The sequence below is a fragment of the Typopeltis vanoorti genome, chromosome 6 (assembly GCF_054136105.1).
Source record: "Typopeltis vanoorti isolate ZY-2024b chromosome 6, IOZ_Tvanoo_1.0, whole genome shotgun sequence".
Lineage (NCBI taxonomy): Eukaryota > Metazoa > Arthropoda > Arachnida > Uropygi > Thelyphonidae > Typopeltis > Typopeltis vanoorti.
The window spans coordinates 42,687,463-42,708,577 of NC_143554.1; the positions used below are offsets into that span (position 1 = coordinate 42,687,463).

Genomic DNA, 21,115 nt, shown 5'->3' on the forward strand with positions numbered 1-21,115 from the left:
GTTTATCATAAAAAGGATAGTAAACAGACTTACCAGTATTTTACCAGGAAGTGTATGTGGATTAAGCTTGTCCTTTGGAGAACAGATGAAGTTTACTAGTTGAATGTGTGGTTTCAAAGTGGCACAAAGATTACATTTATGAACTTTAGCTACCAGTTTAGATGCACCCAAGAATAAGAGATGGGAGTGGTTTACTGTGATCTTGTATCAGGTGTAGGAGGGATTGTATTTTGCCTATTTTATAGGGGTTGTAGCCAGTGGCTCAAAAGGTGTAGGGAAGATAAGAGGTCCTGTAGCAAGAGCTCTATCAATTAGAACTTGCCCTGGCTCTGTGTTTAAGTCTTTTGAAGATGCCACACTGTTAGAATAGATAATGGGAGTGATTGCTTCTATAACAAATGTGGGAAGGGAAGACAAAAAAAAAAAAAAAAAAAAAAAAATTGAGTGTATGTTTAACATTGGCTGTTTGATTTCAGTTTAGGTTTAATTCAGAGAAAGTGCAGAACCCACTACACTTTCAGTCTTATTATTACATAGCACCTCCAAGGAGTCCAAGAACTCGTCAAGGGAGGGCACTCTACTCTGCTACTTACATCTCCCCTACTACTTAATTCTCCAATTACACACAATGATACTACTACGATCAATGCCATCTACCATCCATCACCAACAACAACAGTATTTTTTGTCTATAAATTGATTGATTTCTCATGGTTGATTTGCCAATACGTGGGATGAAAAACCCAAGTTTCCAGGAGAAAAAATCCTGCTACTCTTGTATGAAATTGACTAACTCACCTACAATTGAAAAGTCCATATAAACATTCCTCTTGTCATGATGAGAATTGAACACAGACCTTTGCTAAGCAAAGGGCATAATGTTCTACTGTACTTCCAATTGCACTATCAGGAAAACTGCTAATTAAATATGAAATATGTTGAAAGTTTATTTTTCACTTGGTTAGACTATAGTAAATTTAGTTTAATCCTTTATCCAAGTGTGTGCAAACAAAGTTTGCTCCTGAAAGTATCTTCAGGACTGGGGTAAAGTGGTACAACACCGGGCAACTCCTTGCAAAGGTGGAGCAAGCTATCAACACTCCTATCTCAGTATCTCCCATAATGCAAAACACATCTCCTTGCGGATATGTATAATGTTATGCATTAAGGGAAGGGCCACTACCCAGCTAGTTTCGACCTTTATTGAAGTCTCTTCAGTGGGAGCCGGGCCCAGAGGTGGAGATACAAGGCAGAAGCAATGGCAGGTCATCTTTACCTATAGGAGTTGCTATTGATGACCTGCCATTGCTTCAGGTCATCTTTACCTATAGGAGTTGCTATTGATGACCTGCCATTGCTTCTGCCTTGTATCTCCACCTCTGGGCCTGGCTCCCACTGAAGAGACCTCAATAAAGGTCGAAACTAGTCTGGGTAGTGGCCCTTCCCTTAATGCATAACATTATACATATCCGCAAGGAGATGTGTTTTGCATTATGGGAGATACTGAGATAGGAGTGTTGATAGCTTGCTCCACCTTTGCAAGGAGTTGCCCAGTGTTGTACCACTTTACCCCAGTCCTGAAGATACTTTCAGGTGCAAACTTTGTTTGCACACACTTGGATAAAGGATTAAACTAAATTTACTATAAATATGAAATAAACTGATGTAAGATAGTTTTAAAATAAAGCAGTGATATCTGTTTGAAAATAAGTTATTTTTCAGATGTCTAAAATCATAACATTAGTGAAAAGAACAAAGGTCAAAACTCATTAAGATGTCTATTTATTCAATGTTTAATGGATTTGAAGTTAGATAATGGAGAGATAACGGCCACGGAAACTAGATGTATCAAGGTGATCATAAATACCTAAATGTGCATATTAAGGTGAGAGGTCTAAATTGTGATTGTAATGACAAAGAGAGCAATAAAGGGAGTGGCAAATTGATAGTAGGATATTGTTATTATTATTATAATTATTACAAGACACCTCCAAGGAATTCGAGGATCCATCACAGGAAGGCACTCTGCTCCATTATACACAACTCTCAGTCTCTCAAACTTAATCTTCCACCTACTACCACAAAATATACAACAGATATATTTTGTCTATTTCACAAGTGACAAATATTATATGTCACCTGTGAAATCCTTCCCAATGTCATTAATGTACAGATTGAATAATTGTGGACCAAGGACGTATCATTATGGTACCCCACTGGTTACCTTAAATTTTGCAGACTCACACCTCCTGTATACCACTTTTTGATATACTCAGTCAGTGATCCTCTTATCCATGCTAGCATTTTATAATCCAAACCCATATTTTCCAATTTATGCAACAGTCTTCCATGCTGTATTCTGTCAAAATCCAAAAGTATCACAGCATATCCATTCCCCTTGTCAAGTTCAATGGTAACATTATAATAGAATGTGAACAAGTTGCTAAAACATGCTGTGGAATCTTCCCTGTTTTGAACTCAAATTATGCAGCCTGGTTAAAGGAATAGCCAGTTCAACTTAGCACTCTTTTAGCACACGTGCTTGCTAATATCCCATGAGTTCCTATTGCTGAATTCTTATATATAGATGGCTCTATAAAGTTAACTTGATTTATAGAGAAACTAGCCTTAACATAACCTTGAGTTTCAAATGAGAATTATTATTATCCTAACCTAATATTATTATCATCATATGCTTTAAACACGTTCAAATTCTATGCAGACACCATGCTCAAATGCAATATATTCCAATCATTCACAAATCCCCATGCAAAACACCCACTTCTCACTCTCTTGCTCACCCTTAAACAGCTTCTGGGGGATGACCTCTTATTCTCCCCAAATCTCCCACCATTTCATGAAAAGCCTCTTCAACATTAATCCTATAACAACTGCTTACTAATTTCTACGTCTCTATCATATCACCACTCTTCCTCCTATCCACTATAGACTCTGCAAATCACATCTTCTCAACCTTTCCTCATATTCAACATTTTCCAGCGATTAGAAACCACCTTAGTCAATTGCCTCTGGACCATTTTCAACACCTCTTCATCCTCTGCAGGCATAGGTTTCTGTGGTTTAGCAGTTCATAAGAAAGATTCCGGTAATTGGACCACATGTTTATTAAGATAAATAACAATAAAAAACAAACCCAACAAGTTTCATAAGTCGTTTGCTTACATCTTCAGGGGTCAAAAGTAACTAAAAGTTTGAACACAAGAAATGAGAAATTACTCAAAATAGTTCATTCTATGCAGTTGTGGCCATCTAACTGTTTATTAAATTAAATATCCAATGCACTGCAACAAAAACCAGGGCCTAATTCTACACCAAGTTTGGTCAGCACTAATAAAAAAATATACCCAAGTCAGACCCTCGGACAATGTGAACATGAACAACAGACTGCGACAGCATCCAGCATTTCACATTCGGATATTTAATTTAATGAGCAGTTAGACAGCCACAACTGCATAGAATGAACTATTTTGAGTAATTTCTCGTTTCTTGTGTTTAAACTTTTAGTTACCTTTGACCCCTGAAGATGTAAGTCAAACGACTGACGAAACTTGTTGGGTTTGTTTTTTATTGTTATTTATCTTAATAAACATGTGGTCCAATTACTGGAATCTTTCTTATGAACTCTTCATCCTTTTGAAAACCAGATGAACCAAATCTGTCATGTGACCAAACTATCTCCTGAGCTTCTCATAATCACCAATCTTGTAGTCCCAAATATACCTTTTCCTCACACAAGTCCTCACATGGATGGCAACCACCCAAGTAATCATTTCATGGTCATTCTCACTAAATGGAGAGAGATTTGACACCTCATTTATAATAATATCCTCTGATGAGATGATCAAATACAAGACCCTAGATCCTCCTGTGCCCTCTGTTACATACTGAGGTATCTATCCATCCGTTCATTGGACATGAACAGATGCTGTATGATCGCTCAGATGCTCAGCAATGTGCAACACCAGTCCTTGCGATATGGTCCTGTTGTATGCTTTTCTGGAGGCTTCAACTCTCTGAAGATCAGTTACTCCAGACACACCATTCATTCATCCATCCATCTTATTGGCAGTCTAACCCTTCCTCTTTTTCCAGGAGCTTAACTTTCTATTAGTGTTCTGAGAAGTCCTCCTTTCTTCCTTTCAATGTATCCAAACTATTTCAATTTTCTTCTATCAATATCCACAAGGAGACTTAAATTTCTACTGATCCTTTCTAGCACCCATCCATTTATCTGCCTACCCCCTCAATTCTTTCTTTGGGCCTCCCTTTCTGTATTGCCTTTGAGAATCATGCCCGAGAAGAAATTTATCTAAACACTGCATTCCACACTCAAATAATCTCAAAGTAATAATTAATCTACCATTTAGACAATATCGGCACACATTTAAATATAAAATTTATTTATCTTCATGGAGTCAAGATGACAACTGATGTTTAAATTAATTATAATATCAGATATAAACTCAAGTGACATATTTAATTAATGTAGAATTTTTTCCTAAGTATCATAAGCAATAAGTAATTGAGTAAATAAATTATCTGATCTCCATTTGGATGCTTCAGATATCATGATTAGTTTACATGTTGTAAACTAAAACTAAAAATCGTGCCTAAGTAGCCGAAATGTTTTACTTGTTCCACAGGTTCTCCATTCACAACAAAGTTGACATTTTCAATGATTCTGCCTATTTTCATTGTCTTTGTCTTTTTATTTGCTGACCTTGATACTATATCTATTACAACAGTTATTCAATTTAGTCAGGGAATCTTGCAGACTTGTAGCGGATTTATTTAGAAATATAACATCATCCGCATAAAGCAAAGAACTTACATTAACATCTCCAATTTTGATATCATGTTCAATACCACTTTCCTTCATAATGTGATTCATATAGATAATGAATGACAGATGGGATAACGAACATCCTTTTCTCACATCAGATTTAACATTAAATCATCTTCCTGTACTTCCTTCAATTCTAACTGCTGACTTACAACTCAAATAGAGACTAAGTATTGCTTGATATAATGCCCCATTGACATCATATATAACTGAATATGGTGTCAATATTCAGCATACTGAATAGCTTCTCTCTTGGCACCTTGTCATATGCATTTTCCAAATCTACAAAACTTAAATACAGATCTTTGTTATATTCCCGTGATTTCTCAACTATTTGTTGTAAAGTGAAGATCTGATCCTGACAGCCTCTATTTGACCTGAATCCAGCTTATTCTTCACCAAGCTTTTCTTCCACAATTCTTCTCAACCGTTTCTCGAGTATACTTGCATATATCTTACCAGGAACACTCAGTAGGGAAATACCTCTGTAATTCTCACATGCAGTTTTATTTCCCTTTTTATATATGGGTACTATGAGAGCTCTACTCCAATCATCTGGAATTCGTCCCTCTGTCCAGGCATTCTGAACTATGCAGTGCAGCCACTGTAAGACTTTTATACCACCATACTTCAGCATTTCTGGTCAAATATCATCTACTCCTGCTGCCTTAACACATTTCAAGCCTTTCATGGCTTTTTCTACTTCAAGTATGGATATGTATTCCTGACTGCATGCCTGGTCAGTGATTTTTAACACTGTGTTGTTATTACTGCTTGTTTCATTTAGCAGTTTTTCAAAGTAATTACTCCATACTTCAAGGATATCTTTTTCTCCAGTTTTCATGTCACCTTTATCATCTCTAACTCCTTTTACAGCACTCTTCCCTCCATTCCTAAGTTTCTTCGACAACCTGAAGAATATTTTACCACCTTCTTGATACTTATTTTCTATGTTCCTGCCAAAGTCCTTCCATGACTTTTATTTAGCTAGTTTTACACAGTGTTTAGTTTTCTTAGATTTGTCTCGGTATTCTCTAAGAGCACAAGCTGACTTATTTGCCAGGAACTTTTGATATGCTTTCTTCTTTTCCTTCACTGCCTCTTTAACTCCCTGTGTCCACCATGGAGTTCTGATTTTTCTATCCTTGCAGACAACTTCACCACATGCCTCTCTAGCTGAATCAATCAGGGTTTTCTTCAAGGCTTGCCAATGAATCTCCAAGGTTTGGTTATTGTTCTCAAACTCTTTCATTTTTGCTTCAATAATCTTTGTGTATTTTAGTCTACAGTTCACATCTGAGAGCTGCTCAACTTTTATTCGCTTTAAAACTTTCTTACATGTTATTCTTTTCAATATGAAATTCAATTTTATCCTGTTCAAGATTAAATAGTGATCACTTCCAATTTCAAATCCTCTGTACACTCTGGTGTCCTGCACCAGGAAGAAAACATCACTACCAACTATCCTTCCAATATCAAATATCACTATCCATGTCCTGAGCAGAAATCCAACAGATATTTGCCATTATTATTAGCTTTGCTCTTTTCTCCAAATTTTACCAAAATATTTTTTTATATCTGACAATCACTTCCTACTCTGCTATTTAGATCCACAACAAGGACCAACTTTTCCTTTTTCATTGTGTCAGTTGCTTTCTCTAAAGCCTCAAAAATTCCTCCACTTCTACCTTAGTAGAACCTTCTGTGAGACTATAGACACAAATAAGTCTCATTGTCCAGTTCCCTATTCTCATATTTGCCCACATCACTCTACTTGAGACTGACTTCCATTCAAGAAGATTAGCCTCGTATTTAGTGTTGAATACTATGGCTACTCTTTCTTTTCCTTGCTTGAATATAACATTTTGTATTTATCGCTCAGAAAGATCTCACCAGTTTTTGTGTTTTTTGTTTCAGCCACCCCTATTATGTCGATCTGGTACTTATCTAATTCCTCAGATAGCTCCATTTCTTTGCCATTCAATCTTCTTATGTTGATAGTACCGATCTTTAACTCTGGTGATGTTGAGTTGGGGTGTATTTTCAGATTTGTTCCAGTAGCTCACTTTTCGTTGTTTGCCCTGGCGAAAACAAAGGGGCCTTGTTTAACTGGGCGAATCCCCAGCCAGCATGAAATTTTTTCATGTTGTACCATCATTTTTATTTTGGTTTAACCAATAAGAATACAATTTGGTCAGATAAATCCCAAACTGCCAGCCCATCCTCGTTCGTTCAGTATCCAGGTAGATACCCAACAGGGTGCACCACGAGAAGGTGAGGACTGGACATTGGGTCAGAAGCCCTGGTCAGTTCTCTGCATTCCTTGAAAGGCTATGTGGAGGTCTCCTCTCAGTTATAGAGCCCTTTTTCTATTTCTTAGTTATCTGTAAGAAATTATCTTACCAATTTATTAATAAATAAATCTGTAGATTTATTTATTAATAAATTGGTTACTGATTAGGAAAAAAATATTTTTTTAAAAATTATTTTGTATAGGCAGCACCCCTATTTAAAACTTCACAGGCCACCACTGATCTCAACAGATGAAAAATTTCACCTAGAGCGGTTAGCATTTCATCAGTTTTGAAAAGGTTCGAAGGCTGATCTAAACGAGATAACATACAAGAGGGGGATTAAGAATCTGGAAGAATGTGTCAAATTAGTCAGAGCAAGAGAAGAAAGATGTAGGGATATGGGCCTCTATCAGTCCCCAAACCCACTACAAACGCGCTCTTTAGAACAAAGAAATGTAGCCACAAATAATATGGCTCATAATAAGAAGAGTGAAGATCTCAGAAAAAAAAGGTCAGACAATAACAGAAATGCTAAAGATTTTGATCTAGATGTAGATATTAATTCAGAACCAGTAGATTCTCTAAAACTAGAAACACTGAAGGATTTCATTCAGGAAAAAATAGACAGACAGCCAAGACCAGCACTGGAAGGTCAAGAGAGGGTAAGTAAAAAGTTAGATGGGCTTAAAGTAGATAACTCCCACAGTACATTAGATAAATTGTCTAATATTGAAACCAAAATTAACAAAGTTGTGAATGAGAGGCTTATGCTAAGATGTTCTTGCTATAATAAATTGGAATTGGAACATATATCTAGAGACTGTCCTAAAGAAAGAAATTATTACCAAATATATGAAGAGCCAAAGGCTTTAATTCGGCGATATATAACTTGTTTAAGTTAAGGGATATGACATCCCATATTGTTTCTTAGCCGAATAAGATACTCAAAATACTCAAAAGTTTCATGCCGAATATAGAAATTATATAAAGTTCGGCGATTCCAAGCGTAAGCAAATACCTGGATAGCAGCAACTGACCCATAAGGTAGTGCAAGCTGAGGCAACTCATAGCAAAGGTGGAGCAAGCTTCGATCACTATTCTTGATATTTACCCATAATGTGAACTTAGCTCCTAGGAGCTGTATTACTGTTCTACATTATGAGAGAAGGTCACTACCCAGACCAGTTTCGACCTTTATTGAGGTCTCATCAGTGAGTAGGTAGAATGGGAGTTCATGCCTTTCATCACTGGCCTCTTTAGATTTAAAAAAAAAAAGTTGTGCTGAGAGTCAGCTTGATAGTGAGAGAGGAGGAGAAAAGATAGAGTGGATAGTAGTAGATAGTTAAGAGGCCTCAGTCGATCTACTTGGCCTGACTTAAATGTCAGCACCAAGCAGATCTCCGACATTATCTCCCTCCATCCGTTCTTTTCAGCTTTCCCCGGTCAGTCACCTCTTCAAGTGTCTGCCCGAGGAAAGTGGGGAAAAACAAATGAAAGAAGCACCACATGAAAAAGAGGAACTAGTAAATAACATTAAAAATTACATATAACAATTTGTAAGAAACTAGGTAAATTCTGAAATTTCAACCTGAATGACCAGTTTAATACTGAGAAGAGCGGGGGCAGAGCCTGGCCTGGGTGATGCAGCCCACAAGGAGCTGCACCGCCTCGGTGTAAGCCTTCGCAGCCCAGGTTCTCAGGATACCCCCTCCTGTGTGGAATAGACATAGACCTTTTTTACAACAAAAATTCTAGTCTGAAAGAGGACAAAAGAAGAAAAAAAACAAACCAGAATTCCCCCCCCCCCCCCCGCTTTAGCAGATCAATACTAGGAGTTGACTGACTTGTTAGGCGAGGTTTAAATCCTCCTGCTGTCTATTGTTGTGGGTTTTAATGATGAGATCTGCTAATTTGTCTCCACGGACGTGGTTTAGCATGTAGAGGCCTTTGTGCAGTGCTAGTCCCACGTCGTCCTCTGCATCGATAAGACCAATGATCTTTTCAGGAGTGATTTCATCTATATTATCGACAAACACGTCGTTCCATTCTGCACTGACGACTCTTGGCCCGTTTTGTCCTGTGAGTATCAGTTGAATGTCTCCGAATGTTTCTATTGCTTTTCGTAGTCTCGCCGCCTCCTCGGGGAAATCTTTTAAGAGATGCAATATAGGTGCATTGGCCTTTGCATGAGGGAACTTTGTGGGTTCTGAAGTTGACTTTATATTTCCAACTTGTGCCGGACTTCAGTGTTTCGATTTTTTAATATTTACTTCTTCAGGGCTGGCTGGCCTCTTTTGTGTGGTTTCTGCATTGTTGATTTCCATATCTACTGCCTCCGTGTCCTCGTCTATTGTGACTGCGGTGATAGTTCCGTTTTGTTGGTGCTGCTGGTTATTTTCGGTTGCTACGTCTGTAGTGGCGGTTTGATCGGTGGCCAGTTCCTCCTGCCCTTCATCTCTCCTGGTTGCAGGCTTCTCCACTGGTGTACTTGGCAGTGTTTCGGAGGTGGCGGCATGATTCTTTGTTGTTCCCTCATGCGCGGCCTTCAGGGTGGGGAAATCATTCGGTTCTGCGCCGATAACATTTTGGGCTGTTGTTTCCTTGTTGGACGTAATAGTGCCTCCCAATTTTTTGGCCAGATTTCTGTCTGGACAGGTGTCTATTTTACGGCTGTTAATGCCGCATTTTAGGCATGCCGATTGGCACTGTGCTAGTGTATGACCTGCTGTTAGGCAGTTCTTACACTTTAACTTCGGGCACTGGGCCCCAAGATGAGTCAGGCCTCCACATTTAAAACATTGCCTCTTTACTCCCGGGTAACTCACCATTACCCTGGCCGATCCGATCATTACAAAATTCGGAACTACTGTTTTCATCGTTAACGAGAATGTGACTTCCCCCGACATCCATTCAGGGTAGTCAGTGTCTTTGCCTACTTGGACATCTCGTACGGTTCCCCATTTCGAAAAGACTTGATTAATTATATTGTTCCCTCCTTCTAGGTATTCCAGAGGGAATCGCTCTATTCTCATCTTTTTAGAGATACTACCAAAGACAAAAGGATGGCAAAGTTTCTCTTGACACTCAACCCCTGTGAGTAGTTTCTCCCTTGTTGTTGTATTTTTACAAACTACTTGATATCTGCCACCCCCATAGGGGGTAAAGCCAGAAATATTATCTGCCCCTACGCAGTCAATTAGCGCTTTGTAGCGAACAGAACTTACATCCCTTCTATGAGAATTGCCAAGTGGTGTCCTAATAAATTACCAAATATATGAAGAGCCAAAGGCTTCAATTCGGCGACATATAACTTGTTTAAGTTAAGGGATATTACATCCCATATTGTTTCTTAGCCGAATAAAAAACTCAAAAGAGTTTCATGCCGAATATAGAAATTATATAAAGTTCGGCGATTCCAAGCGTAAGCAAATATCTGGATAGCAGCAACTGTAATAGCAGCAGATGTAATATCCCTTAACTTAAACAAGTTATATGTTGCCGAATTGAAGCCTTTGGCTCTTCATATATTTGGAAATTTATTAGGACACCACTTGGCAATTCTCATAGAAGGGATGTAAGTTCTGTTCGCTACAAACTTGGTATTAATTAGGTCTACCTACTCACTGATGAGACCTCAATAAAGGTCAAAACCGGTCTGGGTAGTGACCTTCTCTCATAATGTAGAACAGTAATACAGCTCCTAGGAGCTAAGTTCACATTATCGGTAAATATCAAGAATAGTGATCGGAGCTTGCTCCACCTTTGCTATGAGTTGTCTCAGCTTGCACTACCTTAAGGGTCAGTTGCTGCTATCCAGGATACGAATATAGAAATTATGTTCGGCATGAAACTCTTTTGAGTTTCTTATTCGGCTAAGAAACAATATGGGATGTAATATCCCTTAACTTAAACAAGTTATATGTTGCCGAAATGAAGCCTTTGGCTCTTCATATATTTGGTAATTTATTAGGACACCACTTGGCAATTCTCATAGAAGGGATGTAAGTTCTGTTCGCTACAAACTTGGTATTAATTAGGTCTACCTACTCACTGATGAGACCTCAATAAATGTCGAACTGGTCTGGGTAGTGACCTTCTCTCATAATGTAGAACAGTAATACAGCTCCTAGGAGCTAAGTTCACATTATGGGTAAATATCAAGAATAGTGATCGAAGCTTGCTCCACCTTTGCTATGAGTTGCCTCAGCTTGCACTACCTTATTATGGGTCAGTTGCTGCTATCCAGGTATTTGCTTACGCTTGGAATCGCCGAACTTTATATAATTTCTATATTCGGCATGAAACTCTTTTGAGTTTCTTATTCGGCTAAGAAATTATTATTATTATTATGTGACACCTCCAGGGAGTCCAAAGACTCATCGAGGAAGAGCGTGCCAACAGCATTAAATGATAGCCCCTTCCAACTACTAACCATGCTCAAACTTGCTTAACTTTTTTCGTGAGCCATTAGTAGCAGAGGCTCTACCAATCGACCAACCTTTGCTGGCATTTTGCTTTGCTTGAGTATTTGCTGGCAAATTCTCAAGGAAATAGGCTGGTTTGTGAGTCATGTAATCTGGCCAATACTGCAGCAATAATACAGAGCAGAAGTAATAAACCTTTGACATCCATACAGGGTCTGATTGAAGATGTGCTTTGTGAGATTCTACTAGACACAAGGGCACATATTTTTGTCATTGCTTGTCACTATTTTGTGAAATTAAGAGCCTGATTCCTGGTGATACTGTTAGACTGAATTATTCTATCAAACTGACAGGAATCTCTGAAAGAGAGATTTCTACTACACAAAAGATAAACATGTTGCTTAACATTCCATGTTTTTCCATAAGCATTTCTCATGAGCTAACTGTTCTTCCTGAGACCGCAAACCCAAATGTTCAGGTAATTCTTGGCCTTGACTTCTTAAAACAGTATCAGTTTATCTGTAACTTTATAGATGGCATAATTTCCCTTCATGGGATAGAATATAAGATGTTTGCTCACAAGGTGAGACATTTGAAATTGAGACTATAAACAAGGTGAAGGAAAAGATTTTATGGAAATGAAAGATAACCTAATGAATACTGCAATAAAATTGGCAAATTCAGCCGATGAAAGGAGGCTAATTAATGATTTCTCTGATTCTGCCTTTCACTCGTTTCCAAATGTCTTCACCAAAGATATTACATTGCACTGATGCAGTTGAACATTGTGCCAATCACCATGCAGACACCAATCCATGTGAAGCAGTATCAGACACAATAAAGCACATGGAAAACCTTCAGAAGTTATTGCAAGAGTATGAGAGAGCAGGATCATAGAGAGAGGTCAAATTCTAAATGGAATAGTCCATTCATTTTAATAGAAAAATCTGATGGAAGCCTAAGATTTGTCTTGGATCTGAGAGAGGTGAACAAGATGATGAAACCCATTGATTTCTCTCTATGTAAGATTGAGGAATTGTTAATTGGCTTAGAAGGTGCAGGGTACTTCTCAAAGCTAGATGTAAGCTCTGGCTACTATCAGATTCCTTCGGGAAAGGAAGATAGGAAGTATTATGCTTTCACGACCAGATGGCAAAAATATCGATTATGTAGATTTCCTCAAGGGGATAGAAATTCAGCCATGTTATTTCAATTCTTGATGAATTCTGTCCTATTGGATATGTTAGTTAGAGGAGTAATTTGGCATAGCCTCTGTATTTGAGCAGAAGGAGGAAGATGAATTTAAGCCCATTGCAAGAATGTACATGAAGTGCACCTGCTTATGGGTACAATAAGATTAAGTTAATACTGAAATAAGCTCACTCAAGTCTTAATCTCAACTGCGTATATCTAATCTTTCATAACTTTATTTTGCCTAAATATATATATATTCATGTACGCATGTATGTATTTTTAATAAGTTAGGAAATTTACTGACCTTTTTAGTTATCTTACATTAGCCACTCAGGTGCTGCTTTTTAGAATTGTTGTTAATGTTCAACTGCCAATATGTGTTCTTGTACTGAAGATGCCTCTGATACTTAGGTGAAAATTCTGTGCTAATAAAATATATTACACAAAATATATCCAGTATTATAATTATTTTAAATATGCCTACTCACAGTATTTCATTATTGAAACAACCTGTGAAGGATATGCTTCAGCTCTAAAGTTAATCTCTGAATAGTATTTAGAATCAATAAAATTATGCTGATGATTTCTAGAGAGGCCTGAGGAGATGCTTTGATTAATTATACTTGCAATAATAATTTAGGTTTAAAGAAAAATAAACTAAGATCACAATTTTGAAAGTGATGTAATAAAACAAGTTTTTTCATAAGAATATAATTTCTTCATGTTGTTCTCTGAACCATTTTCTCACCTCTGCTCTGATCTGTTCTATTCACTTTCAAAATGAATAACATTGAGATATATCTTTAATTTGCAGATTCACCTGAGTCTCTTTGTGAGGCTCTTTTGATCAGTTTAACAGTTTTCGTGCATGATCATTTAGGAGGGTCACTGCCAACCAACAGTCATAGTGAACCTCACCCATATACCTGGGACATATAATAAATTTAGTTTAATCCTTTATCCAAGTGTAAGCAAACAAAGTTTGCACCTGAAAATATCTTCAGGTGGTCATCACTCCTTGTCTCAGCATCTCCTTGCAGACATGTCAGGTGCAAACTTTGTTTGCTTATACTTGGATAAAGGATTAAACTAAATTTATTATAGTCTAACCAAGTGCAAAATAAACTTCCAATACCCGGGACATATTATACCAAATTGGAAGGGATCCCACAAATAATTTATTACAGTGAATTTCTTTTAGTAGGACATTATATGTGTGGGTCTTCAGTCAGGATTTTTTTTTTTCCCCAGCAGTTTGTCATGGTAAGCAAATTGAGGGTGGGGGGGATCTGGAAAGTTCTGATAAACACCTAGAACAAAAATTATATTAAAGCAACTGATATAATCACAACAAGAAAGAACATGTGAGGATATAAGAATATAAGAACATAAGTTACTTTCATAACTCTGCTACTAGTATGTTCTTTCTTGTGGTATATCAGTTGCTTTAATATCATTTTTTGTTCTAGCTGTCTATCAGAACTTTCCAGACCTCCCTCGTATAGTGGTGTTTGATATTGTGAGAGATGACTCTGTACTTCCAATGAAAGCCAAAATAGGTCATGTTGTTTAATAGCAACATTTTTAGCATATTTAAATAGTCAGTATCCTAAAATCCGCTTCACAATGGAAAAGGCATCAAATAACTGTTTACTCTTCCTAGATACACAAATGGTTCATTATTCTTTTCTGTTTACAGCCTACACAAACTAGAAGATATTTGCACAAACAATCACACAGTCATCCAGTACAACAGTACAGTGAGACACTAACTACACAGAGCCAGAGCAATCTGTTCCAATGACAATGCCATTATAGTTCGCCCACCGATTTGAAGTTCCTCGACACTTCTGCGCATGTCAGAAAAAGGAGAATCCATTCCGATAATAGGGTAATCAGTCTGTCTTCTGGGATGTAATAATAAACAAACCGAGTTTGTTTATTATTACAGGTCGGAAAATTTAGCTTTTCTTTTACGAACATTGCTGTTTTTAAAGTGTAACTATTTTGCTTGTATAACAGTTGGAAAAATGTACGTAGTGTTAATACGTGCAAATACTGTGTTCTACATAAAACAATGTCACTTCGCTCCATGATAAGTTTCCTTTTATTCTGGGACTTTTTAAAACAAAATCCGATTTCATGAAGTATTTTCCTTAAAGTTTCTCTTTTCCAAGGAAAATTAATTTTTTCTTTAAGCACAGGAATCAATTTCGGAACAGTTGGCACTCTTTTCTCGACCACGTAAAATTCGTGAATAGCTCTTCTTATAACATCTACATCAAAATCATTCAAAGCTACGGTTTCGATGGTTTTCTTTCTCTGGCGCTTTTTTTTAGGAGATTTAAATTTTGGCTTACCTTCACCTTTTGATTCCCTACGAATTCTTTTAACAGTCAACCCCGATACGCCCGCAATTGTACTTGCACGTTTTATGACTTGAGAAAGGGGAACAAGAAGATGGCCTTCTGACGATTCTTTTTCGCAGAATGTCAGCACATTATTCAATATTCTTTTGCAAGAGCTACTGAAACATGTAACAATAGAACTTGTTGACTGTACTGGATCCATCCTACAAATTAATAATAAAAAAATAATGCAAAAAGAGAACAACAAAAATCAAGCTAGTACTAGTAGAGCGACAGACAAGAAAGCACGTGATTTCGCATGTTGGCGACCAATTCGTACATCCTTCATTTCTTTCTTTCCTTCAGCATGAATCGACTATTCTTGGCACAAAGCCAAGAAGGGATCTAGAAATGGTGGGTGAACTATACCACTAAACTCATCTATCTTTGCCATACCTTTTTTTTAGCCAATGGCTATAATCCCCCCCCCAACCCTCAAAATAGAGAAAATACACCCTCAATTCCCCTCCCTTCCCTAATACACAAGACTACAACAAAACTGTCAATATTCTATACATTCAGGGCATATCTAAAAAGATATTCAAAGTACTTAATGAATACCAGCTCTACACCACATTTAAACATACATCAAACAACGGGTAATTCTCATCCATTCACTTAAGGATAAGATCACTCCTTTTTCACATCCAGGAGTGTATGAAGTGCCCTGGACTCGTGACATGGTATGGTATGGATACAGAGGATGATCTGTTGACGATCCACCTCAGTGAACATAAGGAATCAGAAGTGCAACACAGAAGTCACTCAAGTCAGACTGTTTCTGTAATCAGCAGCAGCTTTAAGACATTCCCAAAATATCAACATGTATAGCTGTATCAATTTACCAAATATCCTGGAAACAGTTATTTTAGGATTCTTGGAAGTTTTTCCACTTGGCTATACTATAAAGACCAAGAAATTATATACTTGGTTTAATCCTTTATCCAAGTGTAAAAAAACAAAGTTTGCACCTGAAGTATTTTCAGGACTGGGGCAACTCTTTAATTTATAGTATAACCAAGTGGGAAAAACTTCCAACTATCTCTAATCCAAAGTATTTTAATAATAAGACGTGACACTTTTTGACTACTCATATATGAAAATATGACTTCTGCATTACTTAAACCCTAGTATCACTTTTGGATCTGGCTCCCACTGATGAAACCTCAATAAAGGTCAAAATCGGTCTGGGTAGTGACCCTTCCCATAATGCATAGCATTATACATGTCCTTAAGGATATGTGCTTTGCATTATGGGATACCAAGGCAAGTGATGTGAAGTCATTAGCTTCTATATACGAGTTGTCCTAGTCCCAAAAATACTTCAGGTGCAAACTTTGTTTGCTTACACTTGGATAAAGGATTAAACCAAGTATATAATTTCTTGGTATGTTTCATTTATAGTCATTTTAGGATTCTTCTTCTTCTTCAACCTTTTGGTTCTGTCCACTGCTGAACGAAGGTCTCTCCCCCCCCCCCCCCCGATTTTCCAGACCACTCAGTTTTCTGCCTCTCCCATCCATCTCACTCCTGCAATTTGTTCCAGTTCATCCCTACACCTTCTTCTTCTCGGTCTTCCTCTTTGTCTTGCTCCATCCATTAGTCTCCACCCTGTTGTTTTTCTAGTCCATCTTCCACCACTGCATATGGCAATATGGCCGGCCCATCTCCACTTAGTCTGTTTAATGTATTTTACAATATCCATGAAACCTGTTTGAGATCTTATCCAGGTATTTGTCTTCCTATCTCTAATGTTATTTTTAGCCTACTTCTCTCCATGCGATGTTGTGTTGTTCTCAGCTTTTTGTTTAGGGATTCTGTAAGTCTGTGTTTCTCCTCCATATGTTAGGAGAGGAAGTATGCATTGGTCGAAAGCTTTCCTTTAGACTCATAGGGATGTCACTTCTGAATATGTCTCTCATTTTCCCATAAGCCATCCATCCAAGGTGAATTCTTTGTTCAATCTCTTTTCTTTGGCAATCCTCAAAGGATAACAATTGGCCCAAATATACATATTTTAGGATTATATACTTGTTAACCTCTCTCTCTCTCTGTATTCGACAAGATAATGCCAATTGTCTGTTAGAATTTTAAATTGATCAGACTATTTGTCACAGCAGTATACAGTTTGTGTACTGTGGCAAACTTTGCTCTAAAGCTGCTGGGTAGAAAACCAGTGAAATATTAGTAACTAAGCAAATAACTACATTACTTATTTTCTTATTAGAGTCTTGTGTTGTGAATTAAACTTTAATAAAATTCAACACAGTAAAACCATTTCTATCCATCATATCTAGAGTTCCAACTGAAAATACAACCAAAGAGTTACATATTAAGGTGAGTTAGCCGATCTCAGACGGAGGTAGCAAGGTTTTTTCTCCCGGAAACTTGGGTTTTTCATCCTGCATACAGGCAAATCTACCCTTCAGAACACATGCAATTTACAGACATAGAATACCAGTTGTGGTGGAGGTAGATGGCGTTGATTCGTAGTAGAGGTTCGGTGTAGTGGTCGAGACAGTTGTAGGTGTCCTCCCACGATGAGTCTTCGGACTCCTTGGAGGTGTCAGGAATAATAATAATAATAATAATAATAATAATAATATTAAATATGTAACTATGTTAATATGTTTAACAGTTTGATATGTAAACTAGTAACTATCTATTCTGCAACCCAATTATCTGACATATACAGAAGCATATCGTGTCACATGTATGCTATCCTACTAAGAATTTGGAGATGTTGGTCTACAAAATTGGAGACCAACATCCACCTAGAAGAAATAAGAAATATCACCATCAACATATCTTCTGATATGTAAACTGAAAGGGGGAGGGGGAGATACAGGCTACAATGACCGCTACATGACTGACGATGATTTAACCATTCAGTCATGTCTGACTCTTGTAGGCACATGTTCTCCATGCTATCCTGTCATATACTGCTTCTTTCAGTTGTTTGATGTTCGTGTTGGTATCTGCTTGATATCAATGGTGTTGAGCCAGTGTGTTCTATGTCTGCTCCTTTCTTCTGGTTCCACTGAGCATTCTCAATATAAGACTTCTCTAGTGAGTTGGCATGCATGAAATGGTCATCATCATCTATATAAAACAAGTAGCTAAGTTTCGTATATCTCCGATTCTAATATCAAGTTTAATGCCACTTTCTTTCATAATGTGATTCATATGGATTAATAAATTCAGAGAGTGTTATTCTAAAACCACCATCAGCTCAACAGACACAAGCCACCATCATCTCACCTGATATGATGATGATGCATCTCAGAATTTTTACAAGTATATTGAATGCTGGTTTTCATTAAAAGAAATACAAGCAGATTAATAACTTTGTTTTATTATGGTATTATGTTTTATTATGGCATTATGAGCAAGTACTGTTAAAAATATAATGAATAAAAACCAATACTGGTGTAGAAAGGACTCTAAAAAGATTAACAGTAACTGCTGTGACAATTACAACTGTTTTATTTAGCATTTTGCACCAACAGGCATAATTGCAAAACTCAAATTTAGAAATAATTACAGTAAATTTTAAGATATATTAAGATAACACAAATGTTTAAGATATATTAAGATAACACAAATGTTTAAGATATATTATTACTGAAAAGATGTTAAGTTTTTAGATAGACAGCTTCTTCACTACCTGTCGAGTCCCATCAATTAATCAGTGATTAGCTATATGAGTTTCCATTATTTTCATTCTATAGCCAATCGTTCAGTCCACATTACTCACCTTTGGACCCAAGACATGGAAAGGTATGGAGAAACTCAAGTAGTTGCTCTTAATATATCCAGTATTTTTGATCACATCTGACACAGAGATTTCATTACCAAGTCTCTCATAATCTGCCTTCTGTCCTTTTGTCAGTTTGCAAAGGACAGAAGTCAGATTATGATGACTCCTAAACACACTTTCCTTTCTAGTCATTCACTGTGTATAATAGTGGATGGTTTTCTCTCTTTAGACTTTTCTATCAATACCAGGATATACATACAGGGATTCTGTACTGTCATAAGCAAAACTACAAATAGGATTTGAAGTTACTTAAAGAACATCATTAGTATATAGGAGAAGGAGATCAGAGCACAGAGCTTGGAATATTCTGGCACTGAAAAAGAAATTCAAAGTGGAGATACTAAAGAACATTAGGGATTCCTAACAATCTGGCTGGCTGATGATAGTATTGTGTTATTTCCTATTATTTTTATTTTATTTATTATTATTATTTTTTCATTCATTATTGATCCAGTAATTTTGCTGAATATATGCATTGTTATGAAGAGCTTTCAGGATCTGATTACTGATTATATTGGAAATGACATTCCAGACATTCCAAGTACATACAACTCCTGTAAACACCAAGTCTTCAAAATAACCAATGAAAGAGTAAGACAATGTAGAGTAAGCTAAGACAATGTAGATCTATACTATCAGGCCATGTTCTCTCCTTTCATATAACATGTTACAGAATATAAATTACATGACAGGGTCACCCTTAGACAAGGGAAAGAGGGGGGGGGGGGTCCCCATATCACAAACACTTACAAAATATTCAGAATCAAATCAAATCAAATAATTGATAAGAACAACATACATGACCAAATGAAATACATCTTACCTCATAGGTAATACAAGAATGAAAACTAGAATGTCTGAATACACCTAAATCTGCCAGTCACATGGGTCATGACAAGCACGGGACTGCAAGGCAACTATATGTGATAAGAACAGAGAGGTACCTCTGTCACTCAGGATTCGTTAATTATAATTTATATTTGGCCTTTTAATTTTAATAGATAGGAGATACACAAATGATGTGAAAATCTTGATTATATAAGACCATTAGTAGTTTTGCTGCAAGAAAGGCAAAAAGAAATTTTATACGATAAATATGTAATAACTTATGAATTATTTATTATGTATGTCTTTATTTTATTACTCATTCAAACATCATCAGCCCATCAACTGAACATCCAGTCACATACAGCAATAATTAAATTAGCATCTTTGATATTTTGCCATATAGTAGGTTAAATGTTATAGGAGATCCATATAGTAGGATCTCCTATAACATTTAACAGTTTGTTAGCTTGATTTATAACTTTTTAAATATTTAGACATATGGTATGTGGGTGCACATTTGTACTCTTTCTCCAGCCACTGCAAATGTTATAGGAGATCCTACTATATGACAACGGTATTTGAATTTTCTTTAGCCATGGCTAAAAAGTAGTTCAGAAAAAATAATCAAAATAGTTTCTATAATACAAACTGAAATTCCTGATGTACTGTTTCTTTTTTTTTTTTTTTTAGTCAATAAAGCCACCCACATTTATGTAATTTTCCAAACTTGCCATATTCATGATCAATAGTCTATTTTCAATGAGATATAAATATAAAGATATAAATACAAATATAAAGCTCCCTCATGTAAAACTAGAATTTTAGAAGCAAAATGTTATTCAACACTGTTTCTAATGATGCTTGATTTTCAAAGTACCAGTTATACATACAATTATCCCATAATAAGAAACAACGATAATCAAATGTGATGTCTGGGGAGCTCAGAGAACATAATTCTCCAGCCAAGGCTGTAGAGATTTTCTTGAGTAACTCATGCATGAGGCTTTGTATTTTTGTGAAGAAATGCAATAAACCAGAGTACAGCACATCATGAACCTGCTGCAACTGTCTCAGTAACTGTTATCTTAAATGTAATAGCTACTGAGACAGTTGATAGAAATATTCTGACAGTGAAGATAAGATGTGGGGAAAGATGATAACCAAAGATATTACTGTTTATTAATGCAAGTCATTTTTATGTACAATGTGGATCAAATAAGTAATGGTGTTTGTGGATCAAATGTTGATGTGCAACATCAAGAAATGGTCAAAAGCTGGCTCAT

General features: G+C 36.7%; 1 protein-coding gene across 4 annotated transcripts in view; it reads right to left on the reverse strand.

The window, feature by feature from the left end:
- Nucleotides 1–21,115, reverse strand: part of LOC150105407 (sorting nexin-13-like) — a 599,079-nt gene that overhangs the window by 394,460 nt on the left and 183,504 nt on the right. The window lies entirely within an intron of this gene.